At 46.8% G+C, this 10283-nt stretch overlaps 1 pseudogene; it reads right to left on the bottom strand.

The window, feature by feature from the left end:
* Positions 1–1418: 1418 nt before the first annotated feature.
* LOC144611047 (putative G-protein coupled receptor 139) lies at positions 1419–2384 on the bottom strand (annotated as a pseudogene).
* Positions 2385–10283: the final 7899 nt, after the last annotated feature.

The following is a 10283-nucleotide window of genomic DNA, read 5'->3' as shown; positions in this document are numbered from 1 at the left end:
CTATGTTTCATTACATATGGTCCTGGAGCACAGTGTTCTGGGTCCCGGTATGGGGGCGTGGATTACACAGATATCGGTGTGTGGATCAAAGAAAACAACCTGGACTAAACAATGTCCGCGCCCTGGCACATGGGTGTGGATTACACCGGGCCCAGGTTCCCAAGCCGGAGAGTGGCAGTATCGCGTCAGCAAAATTGGTGAACATGCAAAGATTAGAAAGCACAGCTTTAAGAAAAAAACGAAAGTTGAAGTGAGCTTTCTGGGGCACGTGTTTATTTTAACTAGAGGGTGTCGTGTGCCTGAAACGCTCTTCTAGTGTAGGTGGGGGAAGATGGTGGTATCGTGGCTTTTATGAGGCATTTGTATCGGCACGTGGACAAACAAAGACTTGCGGGATTTGGATCATGCGTCAGCAGATGACATAAATTTATCTTGACATCGTGTTCAGCTAAGAAATGATGGGCCGAAATGCCTTTTCCTGCGCTGTACATTTTCCATATTCTATGTGCAAATGCACCAGTCAGTGGAAAAAAAAGTTATACCACAGTGCAGAATGCTGAATTATGTTTTTTTTAATTACGTGTACCGCGCTGAAACCTAAAGGGTTTTTAAAAATTATGTTATTGAAACAAAACAGTTAAATAAATGCATTCGTATCGGCACATGGACAAACAAAGACTTGTGGGATTTGGATCATGCGTAAGCAGATGACATAAATGTATCTCGGCATCATGTTCGGCCTAGAAATTATGGGCCGAAATGCCTATTCCTCCGCTGTACATATTCACATTCTATGTACAAATGCACCGCTCAGCGCAAAATAATTATACTATGGTGCAGAATGCAGATTTATGGTTTTTATTACGTGTACCGCGCTAATCCAAAAATGTTTGTTTTTTATGTTATTGAAACAAAACAGATAACAAATAATACATAAATGCAATCATATCAAACTCAAGTTCATGCGAGAGGGCAAATGAGCATTTGCATCAGTTTGGCGATGACACCCATTCCTTCACCCCAGAGATGCTGCCTGACCCGATGAGTTATTCCAGCATTTTGTGTCTAACTTCGATTTAAACCATGATCTGCAGTTTATTTCCGTACACTTTAAGATACACGTGGACTGGGTGCATGAATAGGAATGACTATGATGAATGATGGGCAATCGGAGGCAAATGGGACTCACGTCGATGGAGCATGGAAGAGCTGAGCCCCAGGACCAGATTCCGTGCTTTGTGACTCTGAATTCCGCAGCTATTCCTCAACCTGCCCTCAGTGTGTAAGTTTGCGGTTACACGTTTGCCCTGTTTAATGGAGTAAGAATAACAAACTGGAGTGAGTGAAAATGGGTGAGAGATTGTTCGCGTGGATCGATGGCCAAAGAGCTTGTTTTTGTTTGTGTGCGTAGCATGTCTTTATGAGCGAACAAGTGCACGAATTACCCTCAGAGGGAATTTCACCGCGTCCATCAGCTCCTGTCTGAACTTACTCTGGGTCACCATGTATATACACGTGCTGGTACAGGTACTGAGAAGCTGTAAAAACCCGGACGTGAACCACGTGATACAGTAATAACCGGTGGGGGAGTAGTCATATCCGATCTTCGCAATACCCGTAAAGATGTAAAAGACAGCTTGTGTTGCCCACAGCAATATGAAAGTGCCCGTGATACTAAAGAGTAAAACAATGGATTTCCTGCGGTTCTCCATCTCCGGGTCCTTGTCATTCTCTCCGTTGCTGCGGCCCCGGAGACCCCTGCGGACTCTGCTGGCCGCTACAATCCGCCTGACCGTCAGCACATTGAGCAGAAGGATCAGAAAGAACGCGAGACAAGGGGTGAGAACGCGATGTGTGACATCATATGCTATCCATGCAGACGACGTATAGAAGGTGGGTTTAATGTAGCACTCCCAGGGAAGATTATCAAATTAGTAGCCAGGATCTACCGTAAAAAACATGGGGATATTCTCCAAACAGCCCAGCACAATCACTGCCCCGATAACCGCAGCCGCCGTTCTCTCGGTACAATATTTTATTTTCAGCTTCTCACAACAAATGGCCACATATCGATCGAAGGTGAAGGCTACCGTCAGCCAGACAGAGACCGCGGTGGTTGCAAAGACCAGGAATTGGACAGTCGTGCACACGGGAGTAATGTTCATAAAAGAATAGGGGAAGTAAATTGGAATAGTCTGACCTAGAAACGGATCAGTAATGCCGACCAGGAGATCAGACGCTGCCATGGCGACCAGGTAGCGAGTGATGCATTTGGAGAGACCGCATTTGCCTCGACAGAGTATCACTATCGCCAACAAGTTTACTGTGAAGGGGAGAAGAGATATTACTTTCACAAGACCTGCACAAATGTATCTGAGGAACATTGTCTGATTGGAAGGTTTTCAAACTTGGATGCGTTGAACTTTAGCGCCGATAAAAGTTGTGAGATTGCAGCGTTTAGATCACGGAGTCCACTCAACTCATCAAACACCAATGTAAATTACGTTCACAGCTCTTAGTTCCGCTCACACGACTATCAACTGCCCTCCAGTTTGTAGCTTCCATCCACATTAAGATCCGTATACAGGAGTGACAGAAACCATTGAAATGTGGGAGGAAAGACAAGCGCAGGTCGATTGTATGTGGGAGGAAAGACGAGCGCAGCCAGGAACAGCGCGGAGTCGGAGGACGAACGATGAAACCTTGCACATGCAATGGTAGAGATTGACCCTGCGTCCCCGGAACTGTGCGACATCGGCAGTACTGACTGTGTCGCGGTGGCGAGGACGTACAGATAGTGACGCAGGCCAGGAGAAGCAACGGGGTCTCCGGGGCCGCAGCAACGGAGAGAATGACAAGGACCCGGAGATGGAGAACCGCAGGAAATCCATTGTTTTACTCTTTAGTATCACGGGCACTTTCATATTGCTGTGGGCAACACAAGCTGTCTTTTACATCTTTACGGGTATTGCGAAGATCGGATATGACTACTCCCCCACCGGTTATTACTGTATCACGTGGTTCACGTCCGGGTTTTTACAGCTTCTCAGTACCTGTACCAACACGTGTATATACATAGTGACCCAGAGTAAGTTCAGACAGGAGCTGATGGACGCGGTGAAATTCCCTCTGAGGGTAATTCGTGCACTTGTTCGCTCATAAAGACATGCTACGCACACAAACAAAAACAAGCTCTTTGGCCATCGATCCACGCGAACAATCTCTCACCCATTTTCACTCACTCCAGTTTGTTATTCTTACTCCATTAAACAAGTCAAACGTGTAACCGCAAACTTACACACTGAGGGCAGGTTGAGGAATAGCTGCGGAATTCAGAGTCACAAAGCACGGAATCTGGTCCTGGGGCTCAGCTCTTCCATGCTCCATCGACGTGAGTCCCATTTGCCTCCGATTGCCCATCATTCATCATAATCATTCCTATTCATGCACCCAGTCCACGTGTATCTTAAAGTGTACGGAAATAAACTGCAGATCATGGTTTAAATCGAAGTTAGACACAAAATGCTGGAATAACTCATCGGGTCAGGTAGCATCTCTGGGGTGAAGGAATGGGTGTCATCGCCAAACTGATGCAAATGCTCATTTGCCCTCTCGCATGAACTTGAGTTTGATATGATTGCATTTATGTATTATTTGTTATCTGTTTTGTTTCAATAACATAAAAAACAAACATTTTTGGATTAGCGCGGTACACGTAATAAAAACCATAAATCTGCATTCTGCACCATGGTATAATTATTTTGCGCTGAGCGGTGCATTTGTACATAGAATGTGAATATGTACAGCGGAGGAATAGGCATTTCGGCCCATAATTTCTAGGCCGAACATGATGCCGAGATACATTTATGTCATCTGCTTACGCATGATCCAAATCCCACAAGTCTTTGTTTGTCCATGTGCCGATACGAATGCATTTATTTAACTGTTTTGTTTCAATAACATAATTTTTTTAAACCCTTTAGGTTTCAGCGCGGTACACGTAATTAAAAAAAACATAATTCAGCATTCTGCACTGTGGTATAACTTATTTTTCCACTGACTGGTGCATTTGCACATAGAATATGGAAAATGTACAGCGCAGGAAAAGGCATTTCGGCCCATCATTTCTTAGCTGAACACGATGTCAAGATAAGTTTATGTCATCTGCTGACGCATGATCCAAATCCCGCAAGTCTTTGTTTGTCCACGTGCCGATACAAATGCCTCATAAAAGCCACGATACCACCATCTTCCCCCACCTACACTAGAAGAGCGTTTCAGGCACACGACACCCTCTAGTTAAAATAAACACGTGCCCCAGACAGCTCACTTGAACTTTCGTTTTTTTCTTAAAGCTGTGCTTTCTAATCTTTGCATGTTCACCAATTTTGCTGACGCGATACTGCCACTCTCCGGCTTGGGAACCTGGGCCCGGTGTAATCCACACCCATGTGCCAGGGCGCGGACATTGTTTAGTCCAGGTTGTTTTCTTTGATCCACACACCGATATCTGTGTAATCCACGCCCCCATACCGGGACCCAGAACACTGTGCTCCAGGACCATATGTAATGAAACATAGACACAAAATGCTGGTGTAACTCAGCGGGACAGACAGCATTTCTACAGAGAAAGAATGGGTGACGTTTCGGGTCGAGACCCTTCTACCGCCATTCAATGTAATCGTGGCTGATCATCCACAATCAGTGTCTCTTTCTAAATTTCTCCCAGTCCTCCGGTTTGCTGATTCCCCTCTAAAATGTACATATCTTTACCTTGGGTTAAGTATTATCCATATTGGGTAGGGGACAGGAGGGTGCGCCCCACGGCGGGGGAGGGAGAGGAGATGAGTGTTGGGTAGGGGAGAGGAGAGGAGGGAGCGCCGCACTGCGGGAGGAAAGGGTAAGGCAGAGGAAGGAGCGCCGCACTGCGGGAGGGGACAATAGACAATAGACAATAGGTGCAGGAGTAGGCCATTCAGCCCTTCGAGCCAGCACCGCCATTCAATGCGATCATGGCTGATCACTCTCAATCAGTACCCCGTTCCTGCCTTCTCCCCATACCCCTCACTCCGCTATCCTTAAGAGCTCTATCCAGCTCTCTCTTGGAAGCATCCAACGAACTGGCCTCCACTGCCTTCTGAGGCAGAGAATTCCACACCTTCACCACTCTCTGACTGAAAAAGTTCTTCCTCATCTCCGTTCTAAATGGCCTACCCCTTATTCTTAAACTGTGGCCCCTTGTTCTGGACTCCCCCAACATTGGGAACATGTTTCCTGCCTCTAATGTGTCCAATCCCCTAATTATCTTATATGTTTCAATAAGATCCCCCCTCTTCCTTCTAAATTCCAGTGTATACAAGCCAAATCTCTCCAGCCTTTCAACATACGACAGTCCAGCCATTCCGGGAATTAACCTAGTGAACCTACGCTGCACGCCCTCAATAGCAAGAATATCCTTCCTCAAATTTGGAGACCAAAACTGCACACAGTACTCCAGGTGCGGTCTCACCAGGGCCCGGTACAACTGTTGAAGGACCTCTTTACTCCTATACTCAACTCCTCTTGTTACGAGGGCCAACATTCCATTGGCTTTCTTCACTGCCTGCTGTACCTGCATGCTTCCTTTCATTGACTGATGCACTAGGACACCCAGATCTCGTTGAACTCTCCCTCCTCCTAACTTGACACCATTCAGATAATAATCTGCCTTTCTATTCTTACTTCCAAAGTGAATAACCTCACACTTATCTACATTAAACTGCAACTGCCATGTATCCGCCCACTCACACAACCTGTCCAAGTCACCCTGCAGCCTTATTGCATCTTCCTCACAATTCACACTACCCCCCAGCTTAGTATCATCTGCAAATTTGCTAATGGTACTTTTAATCCCTTCGTCTAAGTCATTAATGTATATCGTAAATAGCTGGAGTCCCAGCACCGAACCTTGCGGTACCCCACTGGTCACTGCCTGCCATTCCGAAAGGGACCCATTTATCCCCACTCTTTGCTTTCTGTCTGTCAACCAATTTTCTATCCATGTCAGTACCCTACCCCCAATACCATGTGCCCTAATTTTGCCCACTAATCTCCTATGTGGGACCTTGTCGAAGGCTACTGACTCTCCCCTGTCAATTTTCCTAGTTACATCCTCAAAAAATTCCAGTAGATTTCTCAAGCATGATTTCCCCTTCGTAAATCCATGCTGACTCGGAATGATCCTGTTACTGCTATCCAAATGCTCAGCAATTTCGTCTTTTATAATTGACTCCAGCATCTTCCCCACCACTGATGTCAGACTAACTGGTCTATAATTACCCGTTTTCTCTCTCCCTCCTTTCTTAAAAAGTGGGATAACATTTGCTATCCTCCAATCCACAGGAACTGATCCTGAATCTATAGAACATTGAAAAATGATCTCCAATGCTTCCACTATTTCTAGAGCCACCTCCTTAAGTACCCTGGGATGCAGACCATCAGGCCCTGGGGATTTATCAGCCTTCAGTCCCATCAGTCTACCCAAAACCATTTCCTGCCTAATGTGGATTTCCTTCAGTTCCTCCATCACCCTAGGTTCTCCGGCCCCTAGAACATTTGGGAGATTGTGTGTATCTTCCTCAGTGAAGACAGATCCAAAGTAACGGTTTAACTCGTCTGCCATTTCTTTGTTGCCCATAATAAATTCCCCTGCTTCTGTCTTCAAGGGACCCACATTTGCCTTGACTATTTTTTTCCTCTTCACGTACCTAAAAAAACTTTTGCTATCCTCCTTTATATTATTGGCTAGTTTACCCTCGTACCTCATCTTTTCTCCCCGTATTGCCTTTTTAGTTAACTTTTGTTGCTCTTTAAAAGAGTCCCAATCCTCTATCTTCCCACTCTTCTTTGCTATGTTATACTTCCTCTCCTTAATTTTTATGCTGTCCCTGACTTCCATTGTCAGCCACAGGTGTCTCTTACTCCCCTTAGAGTCTTTCCGCCTCTTTGGAATAAATTGATCCTGCAACCTCTGCATTATTCCGAGGAATACCTGCCATTGCTGTTCTACCGTCTTCCCTGCTAGGGCCTCCTTCCAGTCAATTTTGGCCAGCTCCTGCCTCATGCCTCTGTATCCCCTTTGCTATACTGTAATACCGACACTTCCGATTTTCCCTTCTGCCTTTCCATTTGCAGAGTAAAACTTATCATGTTGTGATCACTGCCTCCTAATGGCTCTTTTACCTCTAGTCCCCTTATCAGATCAGGATCATTACACAACACTAAATCCAGAATTGCCTTCTCCCCGTTAGGCTCCACTACAAGCAGTTCTAAGAATCCATCTAGAAGGCACTCTCCAAACTCTCTTTCCTGGGGTCCATTTCCAACCTGATTTTCCCAGTCTACCTGCATGTTGAAATCTCCCATAACCACCGTAGCATTACATTTTTGACACGCAAATTTTATCTCCTGATTCAACTTGCACCCTATGTCGAGGCTACTGTTTGGGGGCCTATAGATAACTCCCATTAGGGTCTTTTTACCCATACAATTTCTCATTTCTATCCATACTGATTCAACATCTCCTGATTCTATGTCACCCCTTGCAAGGGAATGAATATCATTCCTTACCATCAGAGCAACCCCACCCCCTCTGCCCACCTGTCTGTCTTTTCTATACGTTGTGTACCCCTGAATATTCAGTTCCCAGCCCTGGTCCTCTTGTAGCCATGTCTCAGTGATCCCTACAACATCATACTTGCCCATGACTAACTGAGCCTCAAGCTCATCCACTTTTTTTTTAAATATACTACGCGCATTTAAGTACAACACTTTAACTTCTGTATTCACCTGCCCTCTCACATCGGTCACAATTGGCCCTGCCCTTAATTTCTTTTCCCCTCTAGAACTTCTGTTCCCATTTTTCCGAGAGTCTTTTGCAATATCTCCTGTATTCCTTTTTTTTTTACCTCATCTTCATATTCACAATTTGTCAATCCCTCCCCCCCACTACTTAGTTTAAAGCCACAGGTGTCACACTAGCAAACCTGCCTGCCAGAATGTTTGTCCCCCTGCTGTTAAGATGTAACCCGTCCCTTTTGTACAATTCACCCCTAGCCCAGCAGAGATCCCAGTGGTCCAGAAATCTAAATCCCTGCTCTCTGCACCAGCCCCTCAGCCATAAATTCATACCCTCTATCTCTCTGTTCCTGGCCTCACCAGCACGAGGTACCGGTAGCAGTCCAGAGATAACCACATTCGACGTCCTACTTCTCAGTGTTTTTCCCAACTCTCTAAACTCCCGCTGTAGCACCTCCTTCCTCTTCCGCCCGACGTCATTCGTGCCCACATGCACAACGACTTGAGGTTGATCGCCTTCCCTAACTAGGATTTTCTGAAGAGGAGCGACAAAGGGAGGGGAAAATCACATGATATCTCACTCCCACCCTTGCTCTCTCTCTCCCTCTACCTCTCCCGCTCCGTCCCCTCTCAACCACTCTCTCACTACCTCCATTTCGCTCCTTTTCATTCTCCCCACCCTTACCTCTGCCCCCTCTCTCTCTCCACCTCTCCCCCCCTACCGCACCCCCCCCTTCGCCCTCTCTCTCCCCTATCTTTCCCATCTCTTCACTATCACCCTCTCCAACCCCCTCACCCTGCCCGCCATTTGCCTTCCCCCATCCCCCCCCGCACTCTCACAATCTCTCTCTCACCGTCTCTCTCTCTTCCCCCTCGCATATTTATCTCACCCATTCTCCCTCTCCACATCCCAATGAAAAATCTCTCCCAGCACTCCCATCCCCCCTCCGCCCCTCCCCTAACCTAGCCCCTCCCCATCCCCTCCCCCCACCCTTCCCCTATCCCCCCTCTCTCCTACCGCTCCCTCCCCTTCTTCCTCACCTCCCACCCTCATCCTCCCTCCCTCCTCCCTCCCTCCTCCCCTCCTCCCGTCCTCACCTCCTCCCTTTCTCCCCTCCCCACTCCCCCTCCCCCTCCGCCAATCCCCCCTCACCCCCTCTACCCTTCCCTCCCTCCATACCTCCCCCCTCCCTCACCCCTCAATCACCATCCCCTCCTCCCTTCACCCCTCCCGTTCCCCTCCCCTCCTCCTACCCTCCCCCTTCCCCTCCCCTTGCCCTCCCCCCACTCAATCCCCCTCATCTTCCCTTATCTTACCTCCCTCCATCCCTCCTCCCTCCCTTCCTATGAGATAGATTTAAACATTAAAATGTGAATAACTTTAAATATATAACAACGGTTTCAATGAAACTTCCATTAGCACCAAATGGACGACGGCGTGCAAGGTGGGCCGACAATTGTCGCGCTATCCTATACCGTTTTGACTGTAGTTCAGGAATAAACGAGAGTTTTACTATATAGATATTTGGATGGTGGGATTAGATGTAACGTCAGCAGGTTTGCAGATGACAGAAAGCTGAGTGGCAGTATGGACTACGAAGAGGATGTTAGAAGTTTGCATGGTGCATGGTGACTTGGACAGGTTGAGTGAGTGGGCAGATGCATGGCAGATGCAGTATAATATAGATAAATAGAGACGTATAAAAATGTAAAAAGACCGGCAAGCTAGATGCAGGAAAAATGTTCCCAATGTTAGGTGAGTCCAGATCCAGGGGCCACAGTCTCAGAATAAGGGAGAGGCCATTTAAAACTGACGTGCGAAGAAACCTTTTCACTCAGAGAGTTGTGAAATTGTGGAATTCTCTGCCACAGAAGGCAGTGGAGGCCAATTCAGTGAATGAATTTATACGAGAGATAGATAGATAGAGCTCAAGGGACTAGTGGAATCAAGGGATATGGGGAGAAGGCAGGCACGGGTTAAAGATTGTGGATGATCAGCCATGATCACATTGAATGGCGGTGCTGGCTCGAAGGGCCCAATGGCCTCCTTCTGCTCATGTTTTCCATGTTTTCATGTTTATATCATGTCAAATGTAAAACAGCAGCAAGACAATGAGATCATGTCACTGTTTATCCAGACCCACCACTGATCACACTGACCACACTGATAATGCCACTGCTTATCCAGACCCATCACTGATCACACTGATAATGCCACTGCTTATCCAGACCCATCACTGACCACACTGATAATGTCACTGCTTATCCAGACCCTTCACTGACCACACTGATAATGCCACTGCTTATCCAGACCCATCACTGATCACTTTGATAATGCCACTGCTTATCCAGACCCATCACTGACCACACTGATAATGTTACAGCTTATCCAGACCTATCACTGACCACACTGATATTGCCACTGCTTATCCAGACCCATCACTGAC

The sequence above is a fragment of the Rhinoraja longicauda genome, chromosome 39, assembly GCF_053455715.1.
Source record: "Rhinoraja longicauda isolate Sanriku21f chromosome 39, sRhiLon1.1, whole genome shotgun sequence".
Classification (NCBI taxonomy): Eukaryota; Metazoa; Chordata; class Chondrichthyes; order Rajiformes; family Arhynchobatidae; genus Rhinoraja; species Rhinoraja longicauda.
The sequence above is the reverse complement of the archived record's forward strand: the minus strand, read 5'-3'. Positions and strand labels throughout refer to the sequence as shown.